Below are 22,266 nucleotides of genomic sequence, written 5' to 3'. Positions count from 1 at the left end.
GGTTGAAATAACAGAAAGTTATTGTCAAGGTCAGCCGTTGCGTTCGACCGGAAATGCTTTGGCTGCCTCGGTTCCTATGGTTCGCTGCTGTTGCATCTTCGAGGAACAATCGACACTCGTATACGGTATATCGTATTTACGCAGCGTGCGTATTGTGGCATTTTAATTTACCCCCACCGCGCCATCCTTTATTATATTCATATTAGACGTGTACGGTGTACGCGATTCAATTACGTGGAATTTGAATAAACAAAGGCTGCGCGGACGTAACTCGTAAATAAAGCGATAACGTTCAATTAACGCGAAACACGAAGCAAGAAATACGTACGGAATAACGAGGTAGAACCGGAAAATTGTTAGAAAATTATTTCAACTGTTAGGAGTTATTATTTCGTTTTATAATAGTATTATAGCGATACGATACATATAAAGATATATCATCTATATAGAAACTTACCGATCTCTTAACCAATTACTCGAACGATGTTTTCATTCGCCGATTTAATCAATTTTAACATTCGCGTTATTAAATTTTCTACCGTATTTGTTATATTAGATATATTGCGAATGATTCCGCAAACGATAATTTTGGAAACCTTTCAGAGTTCTCGATCGAGTATATTCGCAATTTTTATTAATGGAGTGTGAGCAGAAACTGTGATGTATAGATAAGAGATATAATCACCAATTTATGATTTGTAACGAGGAAAAATTTTACAAATATTTATTCTAAAAGAAACCAGCCGATACTCTGATATTTATGAACAAACATATTTATACTCTATACATTTTGAGAAAAGAACACAGTAGCACGTTCGAAACGCAATCAGAATTTCCGACCGGTCGCCGCAACCGGAAGAGCGTTCTTCCGACAACGAAAAGTTGGAAAAAAGCTCGTTACATTAACGAAGATAAATGTCGGCAGGTAAGTAGAACTCGCCGTTTCATTTGGTCCAACTATTATTTCCCCAAGCTACTCCGTGGAAAACGATTGTATCGTTGGAGAACCGGACCCTTGAGAAACCAGGTCAATCGAACCTCTATTACTCGTTTCGCATTAAAATTATTAATTAAAACCGTTTACGCCGCTAGAACCCGTAACGAGTTACGTGAATCGTTGGAAACAAAGCGGAGAACAACAAGTATCCTTCCGCTAGTCTCGACATCGCAGCGGCCAGAAGATGAAAAACGATGGAAATCGATGGAATATATCGGCGAAACGAACACGGTACGCGAGCGCAATAATAGACACAAAAATATGAACGATAAACGCGGAAACGATCGGGATACCGCGCTCTGCCGTATCGTTCTGTTTTTGAAATATTTCGCGTAACGCGCCTCCGCCGTCGTAGTAACGACGAAACGAAAACTACGTACGAAAAATACGTATTCGATATTTGCGTAAATATAAAATTGAAGTATCAATATTTAACGAACCGTGACGGTGTTTCGAACGCCGTGTACGAATGCTCTTGACGTTGCATCGGCCAGCCGGATATTGTAGGATACACACGGCTTGTTTCCGTTGTCAGTTTGCACTATTCTTTCCTCTCCGGATTTGCCCGACGTTTCTCACAAAGCTCTCTTTTCCCGTTATCCGTCCCTTACCCTCTCGACGTTCGCTCGTAATCGATGCTTTAATATACGCGTAAATATGTTGGAACAACGGTTACGAGGAAACTGTGTTTTCAAAGAACGACGCTGAACGGAGAAAGGAAGAAAACCGGAGGCAGGTCGTTCGATCGTAAAGCGTCGGTTGAAACGATACGATGAATATCAATTACAACGATATCATTCGTACTTAATTATTTAACCACGTCCACGCATCGTCTATTGGTTAATTAATGATCTGGCGAATAATCGACGACCTAAAAACACCGGAGCGAGAAATATTCAATCGCAGAAATGAGAGTCTCTCGTGGATTGTGTGCTCTGCGACAAATCGACGATAATGGAACGTGATTCTGGCGTTGCGGTTCGTGCGGATTTGTCGCTTCCGCTGGCGCTTCGCGCGTGATTATTACAGGAGATATAATTAATTGCTAAATAACATATGACGTAGGGAATCTACGTATTCTTTTATTTATTTATTCATTTATGTTTCTCTTTGTTCGATAACTACATAGTTGCCAAAACTTTGAAAGTTTCGATTCGAACGTATCCAATACCGCCGGATCTTGATATTTTATAAAAAAGAAAATAGCGCAAGAAGTTATTTGACTGCAACAAACTTATGTATATTGTGTCGGGAGAAGGTAGCTTTAGACGTTCTTGAAATACATGAATATTAATGCACTTGCTGCAAACACGTGCATAATCAACGCACGCTCGACTCTTACCTTAGCTGTTGCTTTTCACGGATTTAAACTGTGATATCTTGTACTGAAATATATATTATGAAAAATATATTCAATACGCGCAAGGTACCGCGATAACGATAACGAATTTTTAATAGCAATGGTCGTACTCCAATTTCACTAGCGTTTTCAAAGGACCGACATTCTTAGAAAATGTGAATCTTCGCGGAATTTCTTCCTGATATCTCATTTCCCCTCAATTACTACGATTCCTACGAGCGGCCGTGGAATAAGGCGTCGGATTTTTCCAGGATTTCGCGATGAATCCCACCAGTTCGCTATGGCCTACTTCGCCGATTCAATCAAGGATCCGCGATTAGTTTAAAAATTCATCGCCCCGACCGGAAAAAAGGGATTCACCGTTCGAACGACGACACGACAAACCACCACGAATAGGGTTGCCGTGTGGAATTTATGTATCGACAAAGAGGCAGAGAATTAGCCGGGTCGATGAAATTGTCCTCGTTGTAGGGGAGATGGTCGTCGTCTTCGTGGTTCTTCTTCGACGCGTCCAGACGATAGAGCCGCTTCTTATTTTCTCATCTCGCGGAAAACACAAGCTGCAAGCCCCAATTAATTTTCAATTATACCCTCGACGTGATCTAGCCCTTCTATTTCCGTTAGTCACGCGACGTTGCACTTGACGCACGATCAACTTTTACATCATCGCAAGGGAGAGAGAGCCCTTCGTGTAAGAAGAGACAGCGTACAACATACGTCTCTCTTTTACTCCTTCTCTCTCTCTCTCTCCCTCTCTCTTTCTCCCTCGTTTTGTCCTTCTTTGCTTTGTCGTCCACCCTGTCCTTCTATTTATCACGATAGAAGAATTTCGTTGCATAAATCGTTAACGATATTGCGTATGTAGAGTAAACAGACTTCTCTGTGCTCATTTACGGTATATGGATCTCGCGTTTCGTTTCTTGTACTTGTATCAATTTTGGGAAAATGTGCGCTTGTATCTCCCGTAGGAATATTGAGATTCGTACGACACGAAGAGACACGTCATAGATATTGTTAGCTCTATCATCGCTAAGAGTCAAGTTTTAACGTAACTCTGCGTTATTACACGCTACGACGTTGCAATTCGAAGGTAACCGGTCAACAAACCAAGATGTTAGCGGGAATTGGACCTTTGTCCCCTTACAGAATCGCGCCTGCAGCAAATTCCCTTGGAAACCGATCACGATAACTCGCCCGTACCTCGAGTGACACAAATCGGTTTAAACTTGTAAGTTTCTCATCAGGGTAACTACAATACCGACGATAGTCTAGAATTACTTCGAATCTCGAGCGAGATCCGGAACAGAACTAGAACGTTTCCAACAGTTTGTCAATGGAAAATTCGAAAGCTGATATTTGCAGTGCTAACGTGTATATGCAGGAAATAACAAGGAGGGAAAGATGAAATATCGAGCAAGCGAGTGTAAATGAACGCTTTGTTCGTAAAACAAAATTCTAGCGTGCCGTGAGAGCGCCATGTATATGTATATATTCCGCAGCTCTATGGTGCACAGTGCAGCAAAAGGACGAGCCGGCAATTCGTATCCAGCATGGAAAACCGGTCCAGTCCTCCGTGTCGCGGAAGTGCCACAGGCTGGTCCGCGGTAACGTTCTTGGTCTAACGTCCGTATACTCGATTAAAGTGAAACAATGAGAAGGCTCGATTCATTCACCGATTGACGCTGCATCCGTTAACGTGTAACGCCAACCATGCGGATAAGGCAAAAATTTCGAGATCGTCGATAAAAATCGTTATTGTGTCTTTCCCAGGCGTTTGCGATAGCGAGATTACGCGATGGAATTTCCAAAGACGAAACAACGCGATCGAGTTACGCTTTCTTACAGGACAGCAACTTTTAAATTCGATATTTTGAATATTTGTATATATACATATATATATATGACGGGTTTTCGTTAGGATTTCGGGCGCGTGATAATTCTTCGTTAGAATTGGCCATCGTGTTGCACAACCAAGATTGTATTTACACGTATAAATATGTCTTTACAAAGTTTAACGAATAATTAGTTTAACGATTAATTAGTTTAACGAGCAATAAGTTTAACGGATGCTTTAGACAATGTTCTTGGGTTCGATAACGAATCCACGGTCAACGGGAAAACTCTTTGTACGTTGGAATATATTTTGTAGCACGCAGACGCGTTAACTCAGACGCTGGGTTACTTTCAGACTGACAGTCTAGACGATATCAGTAAACTCTGCAAGGTGATTGCAAAAATAAAAGACAGATACGGTCACGTTCGTCAATTACATATTGATCGGGAATATCGACAAAATTCCAAGCGCCGTTACTAGGCAGTCCCGCGTAAAACCAACATTGCTCCTGGTCGGCGCTTGATTGTTAATACAGCGTGTCCCTCGATATCGGTACTTTTTCTGTTAGATAAAACGTTCATCCCGTGACCGTGGCTACGTTCGGCGACCAGTTATGTCACCTCGAGCCCAAGTGTTGGGGATCTTCCCAAAGAAAGGTCCGATGTCCCTACATCTTCGACGTATATATATTTGAATATGTAAGAGATACGAATCGTTGTAGCGTTTATTACCCATATACGGAGTCGAACAACGTTTGAAGTAGTTGATAAATATACATAGTTGGTTTAATCAGTTAGAATTTAGCGTGCGTTCATAGTTCAAAATTTGTAAAAATTTAGACAACATATAGACGCTGTTCGCGATTGAGAATTAGATGACTCGCGCTGGAATACTAAAACCAGCAGATATGTTGAAAGGTAGATTCGCACTCCTAGTAGCTTTGTTCAGCCTTACTCTCCTTCTACCTCTTCTTTCCTCCTTATTCTTTCTTTCGTTTCTTGTTCTTCTTGCTCCTCTACCATCGTCTTTCTTTTCCTTCTTTTTTTCTCTACCTTCCCACCACTTAGCGCACTTACAGCGTTTTTCCTGTGTGGTCTTCATTTAGCTACATGCCTCGAAAATGCTGATTACTCGAAAATAAAATACGCGCGATCGATCGAGGAATAAATTACACGTAAAAGATTTATGGGAGGAAGCGGCAGGAATCGAGTCGATTGCAAAACGACTCGACTTTATACAGCGTACGAAACACGACGAACGAGAAACGGTTGTGTACATTAATCGAGCAACGCGGTTCTCGTAAGTATGTACGAGACAAGCTGTTATACCGGTGTATTCCAATAATCTTCATTCTCCGACGAGAAAGTCCAACTCGAATAAAACGACCACTTTGCTCGATCGCGGTTCACGAAAACAAACTGCCGGCTAATAAATTCCTTGAAACGCACAGTAGGGAGATACACGCGGTATATCTAGCAATCTTCAAACGAATAATAAAAAAGAAATACGTTCGTGCGAAAGTGAATAATAGAGAAACGAGAGAATAAACGTTTACGCTAGTGTAACAATAGCGAATGATCGAAGATTTAATGCGCGAATTACGTACGAGATATGTGAAAATCCGACTATACGCGGCAAGAACGCGCGTTGCGCGTGTGAGAATCATAAAAATGTGATATGATTATGAAACCAGAACTTTATGAGTCATAGGAGAGTTGAGAGTGAAAAAATCCAGGATTCGATAGAGTGAGAATCATTGCGGTGACCCACGAAAGTAATATTTGTTCCAACACTTACCACGGATGACTCCTATCTGCGTGTTTCGTTCGCGTTATATAAAACATTTTGAAATTTTATTAGCACCGTAATGAGACGCAACTGCCGTCGTTACGTTGGTAAAATTGAAATACAATCCGAAAATGTACCTTGACGTTGCGACATATTTACCGTACATGTGCATATTTAATACAAAAATCGATTTATTTCGAATTTTATCAACACGATCGCGATAATCGGATAATCGAAATTTCATTATTGCGTTGATGTTTCGTGTAAATATTCGCGAAAGATTCGCACGAATGTTCGAATAGCTTGGTATTTCGAGAAATTCCTCTGGCAGTATTTTTCATACGTAGAATCGAACGGTATTGTTCGTAGGTCGGCAAAAAAACGGCGACCGTTTAACTGTAAAAATGAGCGTAAAACCTGAAACCGCGTGGAACACCGTTTACGCGCGACCACTTTACGTTCTGATTTAAGTACCACGGAAGTGCTATCGCTCGTGTAACGACACTTCAAGTGGGCGCAGCTCAATTAGCCTCGGAACAATGAAGAGAGCCGGGTAGTTCATTCAGCGATGGAAACGCTAAACATGTGATACACGTGTGCGCTTATTGAATCTCAAGTCACATCTTATTTACAAGCCAGACATCTTAATGGCCTTTAAATTACACGTTGCACGAAACAATTAGGGGATCAGGTTCCTGATCGATCTTCAAATTCCTAACGCCAAGTATAGGAAAATTAACCGTTCGATTTAACCAATTTAGGGACAATCGGTTTGTATAGGAGATTTCTATAGCGTTTTATCTGCTATCGAGCTTTGCTTCGAGTAATGGGAGTTCACGTCGAGATGCGGTAGAATGCCGTCTATCGGAAGAAAATTTTAATTACTACACGACTGACTGAACTTTCATAGATTGCGTCCATTTATCCGAACGTGAACTCCTATTAACCCTTGGCATACCAAGATGCGATTACTTAGAAACTCCAGTAAAATACATCTGTAATAATACTCGGACATACATATATACTGTACGAATAATATTTATGACAAATAAAACTCACGATTGCCGGTAGATAATACTTTTATCGGATTCAATGGGAACTTTGTTATTACGAGGATTCGATAAAACGAACTGATATAATGGCGAAAATTTCCTTCTAAGGAGACGATTCTTTAAACTTCTTTCCAAAGGTTCGAATAAATGAAATTCTATTAGAATAAGAATTCACCGATTATTCTCTGTTCAAATAATTCAATAAGCTTATCCAACGTCAGAACCTAATTTAATCGAACCTACTAAAAAATTTTTGTTGAAAAATGCGAATATTTCGGAAAAAATTAAGTCTGTACTTTTATTGGAATAGAGACACGATTTTACATAGCCAGTTATTTGTATCGTAATACTGTAATCGCGATAACGTATACGTACATAGCGTACTTAGATGTATGTTACCATAGATCGATAATTACAGAGTTCCGTTTCAATAAATGAGATCAAACAAATGCAGTTCTACGATATCGAAGAGTAAAAAGGAAATGCGTGGAAATGTGACACAAGTGTACAACTTCAACGAGTGTAACGTATCATGTATACGGCTGTTTTATCAAACGTTTAAGGCACTCGAGAAAAACTTCGAGAAACACCTTGAGTATCGATAAACCGACTCGAGCCTGGCGAGTCACTAATTATTTTGAGCGATGCATTAAAACGAGGCCGGTGAACTATTTTTACTGCGATTCCGTAAGTGCGCAACCCGCGTACGAACACACAGGTGAAATTCCCGATCCGAGGTAGAAAGAAAGAAAGAAAAGCCGAATGGTAATTAAGAAGTTTTTAATACGGGAAAAATTTCAACGAACCGGTTTTCGCCCGCTTGGCGCGTTAACGAATTTGTTCTTTTTCTTTCTTTCGCCGGAAGAAAAAAATATGTACACGTTGGAAACCGAGGCTGCCACGAGCCGAACCCAAGCTGTACTCTGCACGCGCTGCAATTTCATGTTCACGCTTTCGCCCATTTTTCCATTAACGACGCGAGTAAATATCCAGGTTGCTTCCGTGCCGGTCGTCACTCGAATAGAACGCTTTTTAACAAAACGCCAAACATATAGTAAAACTTGCTACACGTATAATGACTCATGAAAGTATTTGAACGCTTATACGCGTATTTTAATGGCTATATATTGTGAGTGTGTCGTAGAAATTTGTTCGTATCTCATTGGCGCTACAACGAGACACGACTATCACGATTATTGCGTATAAGTTGCATTAGGAAAATGAAAAACAATCAGGAAGATTATCTAGAAGCGTATATGAAGGTTACAAGACGTTTGCTGGAGGTATAAACTTGTTAAAAAATTAACATACACGGTACGAAGGATTGTATCCATAAATATATTAAAAATTAAATATCTCGTGGTTCCTGCATATATTTTTAACTTTATTTCGAACATGGTCGTATCTCGTTACAATATATACACTCGTAAAAATTTTCTCCGACAAGTCTTCGAATATTTCATCCAATACGTATGCTCGAGCGCAACGGGGATTCGTTGAACATCAAGATAAAAGGAATGACACGTCCCGAAAAATCACCGAGTTGATTCCCCTTGCTTTCTTCCGCTATTTTTACCTATTAGAGTCCACTGACCTGCTCTCTGTGTACGCACGTGTTCGCATAGACTGTAACAAAACCGTAAGACAAAGTACCGGTATATGTGGTTGTTGTGGAAAACTCATTAACCCTTAACTACGGTCCTCCGTATCTTTGCCATTACTACGAACTATACGGAGTCTCTTAAATTACCTGGTGATTGCATTTGTTAAATTACCGTGGCATACGGATTAATGTATGTAACTATTTTGTTTAGCGATATGTATACTCGTTTGTCGAGGATTTTTCTACTATTTCTCATTAAATTGCGCTTAAATTCTAGAGCTTCTACATTTCTTTATCAAATCCCTAATGAAGTAAAATTTAATTGAGATTGTGTAATTAGAATTCAGTTTAATTTGTACGATATTTAAGAAGGAACATCGGTTTGTGCAATTTATTGAGACAAATGTACTTGGTGTTGGTCTTCAGATTTTTCTTTAAATGGACGATATTTCTGAAACAACGTTATTACTAGACGATAATAGGAAAAGGAAACTTCGTTATACCGGTCACAAACAGAAAAATTCTCGTAAAAGATAGTAAATTCTGTTTGAGGAGCTAATGGACGAGGACAGGAAGATTTCTTCGTTCTTTCGAGAAAAATAAGAAATTTTATTATAAAACAGATTTCGAGTCCTGATTACAGGTTAACAGGACACTGTTTGGACAGACCTGTTTGTTCAAACACGTCCACGAAACTTTGCTTTATCTTTATGATATTAGATGTTTAGACGTTGCCCGTATCATTTTCAATAATAAATGATTTTATAAATCTTGTCTCTTCAAACAAACGAAACATTAATTTGAGAAAGTTTTATTACCAAAATACGTTGACGTTGCCAGTCAGAAGTATCGTAAAATTTTCTGAATGAATAAAATTTTCACAATGTCTGGATATATCAAACACACACCACCTACAACAAACAGTCACATTTAATTTTATGCGACAATATTTCTTCGTCCGAATGAAATAGCGTTCCTATCGCTTCTCGTCCGAACACGATTATAAATCGATCTTTAAATATCCATTAATAAAACCTATAAATAAAATAATTCGCTTTAAAATACACTTGCTCGAATTCGAGGTATAACGGTATAAACGTTTATTCGACTTAAGGATCTTTAAACTTGTCCAAGTATACTTGTATAGACGTAGCAACCTGTAAGAGGGAGAAATAAATAAGCAAACAATCGAGAAAAAAGAAGAATGATATGCAACTGTTATTCTAGAGGCTGCAGTACGTCTAGGCGGTGACGTAAATTTCTGATAAACCAGAGTTCGTGGATTAAAGTCGTCGAGTATCGACGCACCACACTATTAATAGTGAACAGAGGAAACCTATTCGTTCCCTATTTTTATAACCGAGCGGCCGCCGCTAGTTCGTGCATCTTCCTCATGCCTTCGAGCCACCTTCCTGTGCCTCCTCGCCAATTACATTTAGGCCGTCGTGCCTCGTTTAAGTATATTTATCCTGTTTTCCGCATAATTGCGGCCACCGCTATTTAAAACGTTTCGGAATAAAATGTAGAAACGCGACGCACGGGAAATCGACGGAACCGATTCCTTCCTTCCACTTTCACGTGATTTAACGCATGCTAACGTCACGATCGTGCAGCAAGATTATTTTCACATTTCGAGCCGACCGGTAAAAAGAACAACGTAGACGACGTTCGTCGATACTTTAAAAAAGAAATGGATTTTTTAAAAATAACTAATGCTCGTGCAGGCTATTTAGAAAAATAGGAGGAAAATATTAAAAATATAAAACCAGGCCTAAATGAAAAACAATACGCTCGACTTTATGAAGCTGGAAACTCTACTTTGACAATTATCTTTCTTACGTCACGCGTTTATCATTCGGCGGAAAAAAAGGCCAAAGTCAATTTCAACGAATCGCGTGTTTAATATTTCCTTATGTACGCCACGGTATATGCTCTTTATCGCTGGTTATGTCGCATCGTGACTACAAATTTCTCTACAGTGGTTGTTAAAGAAATTGAAATGCACAGCGGAAAAAAATGGTTCTCGTGTTTTTAGAGTTTAACGCGTTATATATCGCTTAAAATTACAAGTAAAAGTTGAGAGTGACGCGGAATGAGATGAAGAATAAAACGATCCCTTATTTTCATTTATACGAGAGAATATAAACTCGTGACATATATTGAAATATATATATTCGTCCTCTTAGAAATCTTAAAACACGACGTTCCCCCTTCTTTTCGACGGTACACCTATCGTCACACGTATCTTTCGACGATTATCTTCGAGTATCGTGCGAAACAATTGTCGTATCGAAAGAGCTATTACAAAGATCATACACGCGATGACTATCCAGATATCGAACTAATCGTTATCTCGAAATAATATCTATTCGAATCTTGTATACGTGGATTAAGCTGCATCTTGGTTGTTCCCATGGTGGCAACTTAAAGGCTCTCTACTTTCTGTTTAAGCATTACTCCCACATTGTACATCTTCACTTCCCAGCCTAAATATAAGTTACACGTTCGCTCCCCAACGTCTATTTTTGAATTCGTTTCTACGACGGCCTTTCCCTTCTTCCGATAAACAGGACGAACGATCCTCTTTTCCACTGTTTTTTCGTTTCGCCTCTTTTGCCTCTCGACAGGGCCTTGCCGCTTTTTGTATTTTGTTGCGAAACTTTTCTCGACTGCCAACGCTCGTTCAACGAGAAGCTCATTCGCCGTGACAATGGAGAATGAAATAAAGGGTCGAAGGATGTTTTAAGCGACGTCAGGTACTCTTCGGAAACTCATTTCCGAACTTGAGGAAACGCCAGCCAAACTACTGGGATAATGCCGTTCTCTGTCTGAGTTCGTTTTCGCTCCATAATTTATTCGTATTCTCTTCGTTCTTCATTAGTACTTAGTTTGTAGTAATTAATTTAATTCGTTCTTCTTCGTCCTTGTTTTAGAGCTTCCGTGAAATATATTTTATTTTTTCCATTGCTCCTTTTCGTATTTTGTATTTTTAGAACGTTGAGTGATAAGTAATTCCTTTAATTTTATATTATCGTTAGATGAGTATCAATATCCTCTAAAAATACAAAACATAATGAAATTAATAAGAGAATGGGTTATGGGTGTTCGCTTATTTCTTGAAATCCTTAGTGTACATCTTTAATAAACAAGAGGCAATTGTAGAACAGACTGTGTAGCTACATGCAGTTCAGGAAACGAAACCGTACGACTACTATTCGTCGATTTGCACTTTGATATCTCGCTACGTACCTCAGACATGATCCTAATATCTTCCCAATGAAAGAATCGACATGTTCAAATTCTTTCTCAAAGTTCCCTAAAACTTGCGTCTACATTTAAACAGTCTTTGAAAAATGAGCATCATACGTCTTCGAAATGGCCATTCGATAATTCGCACGATGTACTAATGTCCTTACGTATCTAAGTGATCATCGTAAACATGCAAATAGTCCCTTCGATAGTCAGCGTGCAAGCTGTTCCTCAATTACGGTTGTAACGTTCTAGTTCCTATTTAGGAAGGAAAAAGTTGCTTTCATATTTGCACAATCATTAATACATTGTTCGTTTCCGGAATAAAAAATTCTCATTTTTCAGTTATTCTGGTTTGACCACCGTTCTCGAGCTTATTAGTCTAATTCCTTCCTTAACGAGTGTCTGATTAGGTTCTTAAAATTTGTAACACGCGCTTCTTCGCGCGGATTTACCGTTTTATATTTGCTCGCAAAAACATAGGGAGAAAAAGTAACAACCAAAAGTGTGCATCTAACGTGCACATTTAAGGATTCCTTTTGCTCAAAGAACATCTGCTTCCTTTCCAAGCAACAGACGCCACCGCGCAACGACGGTTTGCGTCGTCCTGTTTTTACTTTTACCAACCAGACGTCTAGTGATTACAGCCTGTATATTTGGCTGCGAGATAAGCCCATTTACATACGTTTAAACAACGATTGCTCTGACCTAATTGCGTGTTATCGTTCAACGAGCAAGTGTAGCGTAGTAATCATCGTCTAGTAGCGCGTTGCGACTCAAAGAAAAACGACAAATGGATCGAAGAGGATCGCCACTGTCGAACGTTGTTGTTCCATCGAAACCTAATCGCTGGAGTCTCATCGTGTAACGCGAAAGCCAAAATTGAGTCGTCCAAACACGTGCGTGCGTCTCTATCGCCGTTTAATACGCCTATCATGCGCATCGACTAGCAGCGAATAAGCGTGGGTATACAAGGTGTTACAGAAAAAATGGACTCTGAGATTTGCCGTGAATTTTTCTTTTGTTTTATCGCCACTTTACTTTCTGGCCATTTTCTACCATATTCTACTGAACTGATTTAATGAACTATTAATGAAGACATACAGTGTGTCCGTTTTAGGTATATACACGCGATTATTGGTATAACTATAGAGAATACGAAAAAACACTTCGGACAAAAAGTTGCATGGTATCAAAAGGGATTTATATCACCTGATGCGTTTAATTTGCTTTCGTAGGTGGCCAAATAGACATCACACGAAGGTAACATACCTTCATATTTTTATAAATAAAATATCTTCTAAACTAATAAATAAATAAATTAATAACCGATTTTTGTAAAGAAATCCCAGAGGTGGGTGTATTATTGTATTTGAAAGTATACATTTTCACTTAGAAAAAAAGGTATGTCACCTTCGTATCGCCTCTAATTAGCTATCTACAAAATAAGTTAATTACACCAGATTATGTCGCATTTATCATCGCACAACTTTTGCGTCAAACCATTTCTCATATTTTTCATGGAAACAATCGCGTGTATATATTTAAAACGTACATTTGTATATACGTATATGGATATTGTTCCATTTTAAAATTATTTGAAAACAAAGCGGTGACGCTTCTCTTATCCCGCATGCTCTGCGTTTATACTTTATTAAGAGGAGTGAAAAATGTGGAGAGAAGTACGTCCGTTCTAAACGTAGAAAGAGAGCAAATAGTAAAAAGTAAATCTCAAATAATAAATAAAATCCAGCGATCGAAGAGACTATTTGTTCGATCCTCCTCGTGCTACGTTCGTCTTTCATTGAAGCGTTCCATTTAAATGTAACAATAGATAGATAAATGAATAAATGCAAAACTCGATATAACGTCCAAACAATTGATTTTAAATCCTATGTTCGTTGAACTTTTTTCACTTCTCTTAACAAATATTACGAAGTTGTATCGAGAACGGTGGAAAGAATGGAAAAGAAAGAAGAGGATAGAGCCAAAGTGGGAGAGCGCAACGTAGAGTAATAAGACACGAAGTGGATAGCACAATTAGACGTAGATATAGTTTATGGTTGTTTGGTTTAAACAGAATCCTAATCCTAATTAATATATGCCAAAAAGGTAAACGTTGTTGTAAATAAGAAAGAAAAGATCTCACCAAGTCTCGAGACTCCTTTTTTGCATCAACCTGTACACGTGTTGGTCGCCACGATAAACGCATGGATTCGAGCATGTGTTGTACCTCACCGATATCGTAATATCCGTTGAGTAACTACGAGTAATGGGTACTTAAGGATTATATCGAATTCACGAACCCTTACCAAGAGTCGATTTAACAATATTACGATTAATTGGCCGTCAGCTCGACACAAATTCTTCGCTCTTAATCTAATCGCGAGTACCGTTTCAATTATGTCTCGCGTACACCGATACACCTTCCGTATTACATTTTTCTCTCCTTTTCACCAGACGCTAAACCCAAATTCAAGCAACCACGCGTTTTATATCCACCCTATATTCACATCACGATTTATAACTCTTATGTGGGCAAACAAAATGTTGCGGTTACCCAACAAGTGAATAAGATCGAAGCTTTAGTATTTTATCTTGCATAACATTTTAATATTTTATCTTGCATAACATTTTCATATTTTATCTTGCGCAACGTTTTAACATTTTATCGTGCATAAAGTTCGATGCTAAAATTTTCACCGCGGCTTCCTTGCACGCTGATTTACCAACTAGTAATATTAGTAAATCGGTTAATTACCAAACTTGTCGGTTACCAAACTATCGTGTAAGAGCGTTTATCGATATTCGTCGGTTGTAACTTATGCCTTGTAAAATGTCGTCGATGATATCGGTTTGATAACGGTGCAAGGCAGTCTAGAGAGTAAAACAATTGTTCAAAGAAATACAAAAGTTGGTATCCGAGTACCTGGTTGTCCACGCTGATGTTAAACCATCATCTTTCGTTTCAAAATAACCGGTGAGCAACAGAAGTAACACGAGAAACCAGCTGATAATTCGTTCGAGTGGCAGACAACCGTTGCAGCATCAGAAAGCGGGGAAAAAGAGAAAAAAAAGAAGAAGGAAAAGAGAGAGAAACGAGAGACCACTGAGAGGCTGGAAACACCTACTTTCGACGAGACTTCGACGCCGCTGGTGCAATATCTGACAATTCGTCGATGTGCGAACTACTCGCGCGACAATATCACGTTCATTTCGTTAATTACGAATAACAGACGTTTGTACGAGTCTCGTGGAATTTATATCGTCTCTAATATCCCTTATCGTATCTAGAACGACGTTCGGATTATTAATTGGCTGTCTCCAGTTCTATTAGAAAGGATCGAGTCTACAGAAATTGACGTCGTCCCTGCGAAGGGTCAAACGGTCTTTACGAGTTTTTGTAGTCTTGATTTCTTGTCATTTTTCAAGATAAAACGTACGCCGAACAGATGTTAAGGTTAAAATCTCGGCAATTTCATAAGATCTAAGGTCCCGTTAATGAACTCAGAAAACGATGGAAATGGCCTTAATAACAATCGTTTGGGGATAATATACTTTTTAATCATGTTTTGGCCCGAGTATAGATATTACAAAAACGGGCGTTATTGTTAAATGTCGTTTCATATTCGATAATATTTCTCATCAGTTTGGGAATCGGCTGATTTTTTCTTTTTTTTTAATTTTTTGTTTTATTGGAGCATCAAATACTCGATGAAAATATACAGACGGAGTACAGAATGAAAGATCAATCGTTTTATAATTTTCAATGGTTGAGATAATAAAAGCGCTTTATTTCAAACGTTTTGCATATTAGACGAGTGTTGAATTACCGATAATAATGATTTTAAACAGACATACAGAGAATATCCATCGAATAAAGCTATAAATGTTCCGTCGACTCTATAATTCATCGTATTTTATAGTTTTGCATGGCAAGTGGAAAGATTATGACTCGTGCGTTATGCATCGATTATAATTCACATAGCACATGCAGTTCGAAAATGGGATAATTCAAAATGATTTGAATCAAGATGGAAAATTACAAAAATATTATTTCACCATTTACCGTTTCCTAAAATCTATTCCTTTCTAATAAATAATTCTATTCCACGCTTCCAAATAACTTTCCCCTTTGCCTGCAAAACTTGCTTCAGACGTGTCGCTTTTGTAATACGTACATACACGTGCTACACCTCGCGTTATTATTACAACTCATCGTACATCGTTATTTCTTAAAACGTTAAGATACATTATATTATATATTACGATAATATTATTATAATATATATTAATACTATAATTGCAACAATAGTACAAGAAAAGCATCATATATGTAAGTCCTATAGCAAAGTCCCAAGACTAAAAATACGAAAAGAAGGAAGGAAAGCGGAAAAACGGTCGTCATAATGACCACCTTCGAGGCTCTAGTAATAAATATTAAATTTCGTCAATGGATAGCGACAGTCGGACCGACGTCGAACCAGATCCATTTGCCCGTGATTACTATAGTAATGGATACGTCGGAGGTCTTTCTTTGTATCGATCTGACGGATATTCCAAAAGTACATTACGTACAGCGACCACTTCGAGTATATATCGGGGCCACCTTGCAGGAAAATCCACGACGGAAGGAAAGGAAAGGAAAGGAACGGTCGTAATATACGTATATAGGAGAGTGCGATTCTTCCTACGCTTTTATCGAATAGAAACGAATCGCGCGGAAAACTCCGGCCCGATCTTGTTACCGTCACGGGTTATGCGATCTGGAAAGTGAGATCATTCGTATTTCTCGCGCGAGGCGAATAACAGAGAGTCTCTCCTACACGCCGCGACAAGATATTCTCGTCTGAATGAGCGTAACGCGTAGAAAACCGTCTCTCGTTGCTGTTCCATCCACTGATTCGCGTTCAGCTCCAACAATGTTAAAAGACCCGTTGTAAATCGTAACGTTCGAAGGTTTACGATACCATTGACATCGATGATTCGCACGAGCTACCGGAAGCCGGAGGACAGGCACGTGGTTAATGGAGCATATCGAATAAACAAGATATTTTACGTCAAATCGAATCGATAGAAATTTTGTCCGTTCCTGTTCTCTTCTTTCGTCTTCCTAAGGCTACAAGGGGAGAAAGAATCGAATTTTGTAGTTTTTACGAGGGACCAAGTATAATAGAATTCGATAGGTCGTCAGTCGATGAAAAATCTGTCTTTTTATTTGATTTTCGAGCTGAATATGTATCCATCTTGTTGGCAGTTTAGAAAATATTATCTACCTACCTGTCGCAGTATTGAAATATCGAACAGTAGCTTTGGTTTTTACGAAACCTCGTCAAATTATGGGCGAGCTACTTTTAAGAGGCTCGTATCTTTGAACCTAACGGTTCGATCTAATCCAAAACAAATTATTTCCTTTCCAACTACCTTAGCCGCTAACTGATATTAAAATCAAGAAATCAACGAATGGGCTATGAAATAAACTTATTAACTTACCGGTTCTCCTTCGTTTATTTCAATTTTTATTTCGTCGATATTTTCCTTCATTCGTATTCGTATAATTGTACCGCGAAAACCTATACAGTTTACTCCTCGCTGTTTACGATTCACTTACGTTTATACGTGACGATTAAGTATTATAGTTTACTATAACACGTTTAGAGAAACAAATTAGCTACTTATTTTTTAATCACGATCGCTGAGTGAATGAGAGATAAAGAATTTAATTAGCGAGGAATTCGAAGCTTCCATGTCGAGCGCGTAATTATTTAATATTAAGATCGATACACGATCGAACGAAATAAAACGATTCACCTGATCGGAATAATTATGACGTGATGTATAATATAACAAGATGGTCGTAGTAAACCTGACTCATAGTACCCACATCATCGTCGTGCGAATTCGCAACAAATTGCTTAGGATACTAGTTCTTAAATCGTGACCCTTTCCAGTAAATTGCTATAAACTTCAGCTTCCTGTTAACCACGAAGTATGTACATAAATCGTGTCGTCGGGTTTTCTTCTTTGGTTATAGATAGACTACGGATGTTTATGGAAATTCAGATGTTTATAAAAACAACCGAAGGAACTGACGCCCGATCAAAATTCGTCTCATCCCCTGAACATTGCAACGAGCATTTTACTTTGAATATTATGTACATCGGTGCAGATTATACGAAGAGTAAGATGACTAACACGAGTCGTTTTTATGACTAAAAAGAAACATAGTATCTTAGAACAAATAATAAAAATCAACTTGTTGCGTTCAGAGATACGAAAAGCTCTTAAAAGTGGCTTATGACAATTATTAAAAAATTATCGTAAAAACCGAAGGTATTATCATCGAGACGAGAAACAGTTTAACGTTTTTCGATATTTCAATATCGCGACGATATTTTTAAAATGACGAAGAGAATTGAGCGATGCGTATTGCTCTGCGGTAAAAAAAAAAAAAGAAAAGAAAATGAAAAAGACATTTGTCGCGTCGTTCTCCCACAGCCTTCGTACGAACTCTATATATTTTTGTAGATTCTAATTTCTCATAAATTCGCAAACATCCGCAGTCTAGTTATGGCTTCCTTTGCCAAACATCGTGCGCCGTCTAATTTACGAGTTCGTCGCGACGCGTCCGACCGATTGCTCCTCCGTGTAACTTTATGAAAAGGCGAATAAATTCCTTTCAATCTGCCTCGCGTCCGCGGGGCAAGGCTCTAAAGAAAAAAGGAACGAGATAACGAACCGTCGTATATACGGTCAAGAACAATGGAACATGGAAGAAGAAGGAATATAATTAAGCAAAATGTGATATTGTACGTGTCCTCGAGGAATTTTTCTCTTTCTGCTAGCTGAAACATCGATGAATATTCAAGCGCGTTGAAACGATACTCCGAAACTCGACGCGTTAAATATTAGGACTTAAATATTAGAAAAGTCAAATTGAGAAAACAGAATTATCGTCGAATAATACGTTATAAATTATTCATGGTTGTAATAACGTAGACTTGGCACGATGTTTGATAATGGTACCTCGGCGCATAACACTCTAAATTTAGTTTGAAAAGAATTCATTGTATACGAGAAAGAAACGAATTTATGAAAGAGAATTAATTTCAACCCTCTATAATCGGAATTCTGTTTCTGAGAAAAGATTGCAATGGAGCTTTAAAAAAGATTCAACCTTCCAACGCTCGTATATTATTTATTATTCAAGAATCGATAATATTTCTTAACTTGATACTATTAAATCTTAATATCGAATCACTGTGTGATATTCCTATGAAATCTGAAAAAAAAAGACCTTGCTACTCGTGTTCGCTTTTATACCTAAGAAAAAGAAAGAAGGAGCGCGACGCAAAGGATTCTCTCTCCTATAAGATAAATTCTTTTCTCTTATTTTTCTACTATCGAAAGCAGCAGAGAAACGAAGGATAGCAACAAGTTCGGAATATTCCATCTGCTAGAAATTTGACTTATTTTCTCCTATTCAGATACGATTCACACTCGGCTGATCGCGCCTGATACATCGGCACGCGCCATTCTTCGAAAACCTTATTCAAAATATCCGATAATGCATCGAGATCTGTAATCCGCGCGCTCGAGTAACTATACATCGTTCGACGACTGACGAATATCATTACCGGCAGGTAATGAAACTTAATCGCGATTTCGCGCCGATTCGACGCGCAACCACTTTCCCCAGTTCATTAGACCGATTTAAGACCGATAATGACACGCATCAAGGAGAATGGAAAATAAAATGTTCAATTTAACAATAACGCGATGTTACCACGTCACGCTCGACGAATTCCAAAGTTTAAGCAAAGTTCATAGTTTATCGAACGAAACCGAGCTTGGCTAATTATATTCGTAGCAACGGTTCTTTTCCAACTCCTCGAACAAATTATTCCAACGCTGCGAGCCATTCTTTCCAGGCACGCTACTTCTGTTTCTCGGTAACTAAGATGCTAGGCTCGTTCCTTATAGAACAGCCTATACCCGGAAGCTTCGGCGTATACAGCATTATCGCGCAAAAGCCTCAGAGATCATCTGTTGGAGGAGGATCTTGCGTAGTTGCAAGTAAACGCATATCGGCTATAGTCTTGGAATGGCTACTAAACGCGCGTACTTTTAAGGAACGTTTCCACGTACTGTTACGTGCAAACGAATTTGAAACTAGTTCTTTAAAATAGTTCTCTGCAGGCAGCTTTTTATAGTAATTCTCGGTTATTGTTTCGATCGACTTACAAAATGACGATATGAAACGAATACAAGGGCATAAATCTCGATAAACGATACGATTGTATACGTATGTGTGCATACGTAAAATATCGATTTAATTCTCCGACTTGATTCTTTTTGCACGATACAATGATTAAAGCGATTAAAGCAATGGCAAATATCTTTTTATTCGTCGGTGAGAACGAAACATTTCTGCCTAATAACTAAGCTAAGATTTTTCCACCGTATTCTAAATCGACCTATGAAAAGTATGTCTTCTACTGCGAATCGTACGAGATACAGGATGAGAACCGATCTTCCGTCCATTTCATTGGGAAAAAAATTCTCGACACGATTTTCATATCAATCTATTGCTACCTGTCGCTCATTCTTATAGCAGGGTCATCGCGTGGTTAATATTTCGAGAAAACTGCAGCGAAGTTCGCGGAGGAAAACGTCGATGCGAACGAAACATTTCTGCCTAATAACTAAGCTAAGATTTTTCCACCGTATAACAGCTGCGTCTATCTGTTTCGTGAATCTTTCGAACATTCTAAATCGACCTATGAAAAGTATGTCTTCTGCTGCGAATCGTACGAGATACAGAATGAGAACCGATCTTCCGTCCATTTCATTGGGAAAAAAATTCTCGGCACGATTTTCATATCAATCTATTGCTACCTGTCGCTCATTCTTATAGCAGGGTCATCGCGTGGTTAATATTTCGAGAAAACTGCAGCGAAGTTCGCGGAGGAAAACATCGATGCGAAAGCGAAGCATGTACACTTTTAACGTGCTCGGCCTAGCAAGGTCGGCGAAGAAAGCGACCAAGCAGTCGGAAAGTTCACGATATTGCGTGCGAATTCTATAGACCGTCACAGCGAGATAATAGCGACGCTACCTGGACGTGTACATGTTTCTCAGAGCTTATTACAAGGGACAAGGACACCTCGTCTGTCGTCCCTATACGTGGTATGTCTCTGCATACGCGTGCGTGATTGCATTTGTCAATACGATAATCTTTGCGTATTGTTGTGTAATCCCGTAGTTTACCATCTGTGTGCACGCTGACACACGAAATCCATATGTTTTCACGTGGTATGTAGGAATGCACTGTCTGTAGAAGAGATACCGCGCGTGGTAAAGCAGGATAAGCTGAGCAGTAGGTGTTCGTTGAAAATTAATTTCGCGCCATCAATTAGTAAGAATTATATATTATGCGCGAGTAAAGGTAGCCCGGAAAAAGTGTTGCACGGTGAGATGCCGCGAAGAAACAGTAGATAGAAAAGAAAAAGGAAGACGAACAAGATGGTAATAAAGTAGAAATAGAGTAGAATAATCCATATTTCTAGATATGGTCGAAATTAAAAAAATAATAACAATGATATTATTATGTGCAATTTTACTGCAAATTTATTACAATTTACAAGTGGTTGAACGGTACAAATTTGAGAAAATAGTTCGAGATTAGGCGCTGAAAGAAGGACGCATGGTCGCCCAATGGTTCTAGGTGATTGGCGATGAATACATCCTATTTGATTAAGCGAAGAAGATTAAAATTATAAAATAAAGAAACGGAGAATTTTTAAATGATCTTTGCGTCTGGTTCCAGCTGCTTTGCATTATGCCGAGTCGTGGTTTATTTTCTGTTCTAAGCTATTCGTAATTACATCTGATTGTAATCTTATTTGCAGTTAACTGCATTACACGCTATTTTTCACTCCTCCGAAAATAACAACATGAATTAATTACAGCATTTTATTATACGGTATATTATACAGGTAAATATAAGATCAATTTAGAAATCAATCTAAAATAGAAGCATCTTGAACGTCAAGTTGCAATCGTCATTTATAAATCAACATTCAACGCTCTTGTTCGCAATCTTTCGTTATAATCATAAAATAGCAAACTCTTTGTTATCTTCCCATTCCTGTAATAATCATTATATACGAAGAACCGTTTTAGTGCTAAATTGATTTATGCTTCTAACGCTATTCGAGCACTATTTTCCCTAAGAACTTTTCGAATTTCAGTTTCGTTCAGGAAACACGTGTACCTTCAGGTCTGACTAATTTTACGATCACGCTATATCTCTTCCAACAACAGTACGTACTCGCGTACCTACGTATAGAGTATGGTATGTATAAAGCATATCCGAGCACG

The 22,266-nt window shown here is 38.6% G+C and overlaps 1 protein-coding gene across 1 annotated transcript in view; it reads right to left on the bottom strand.

Annotated features, from left to right (window-relative positions):
* Positions 1–22,266, bottom strand: part of LOC100642872 (dual specificity tyrosine-phosphorylation-regulated kinase 2) — a 50,502-nt gene that overhangs the window by 23,360 nt on the left and 4,876 nt on the right. The gene's annotated exons all lie outside the window — the stretch shown is intronic.

The sequence above is a fragment of the Bombus terrestris genome, chromosome 2, assembly GCF_910591885.1.
Source record: "Bombus terrestris chromosome 2, iyBomTerr1.2, whole genome shotgun sequence".
NCBI lineage: Eukaryota > Metazoa > Arthropoda > Insecta > Hymenoptera > Apidae > Bombus > Bombus terrestris.
Note: the sequence above shows the minus strand (reverse complement) of the source record. Positions and strands in the feature narration are given on the sequence as shown.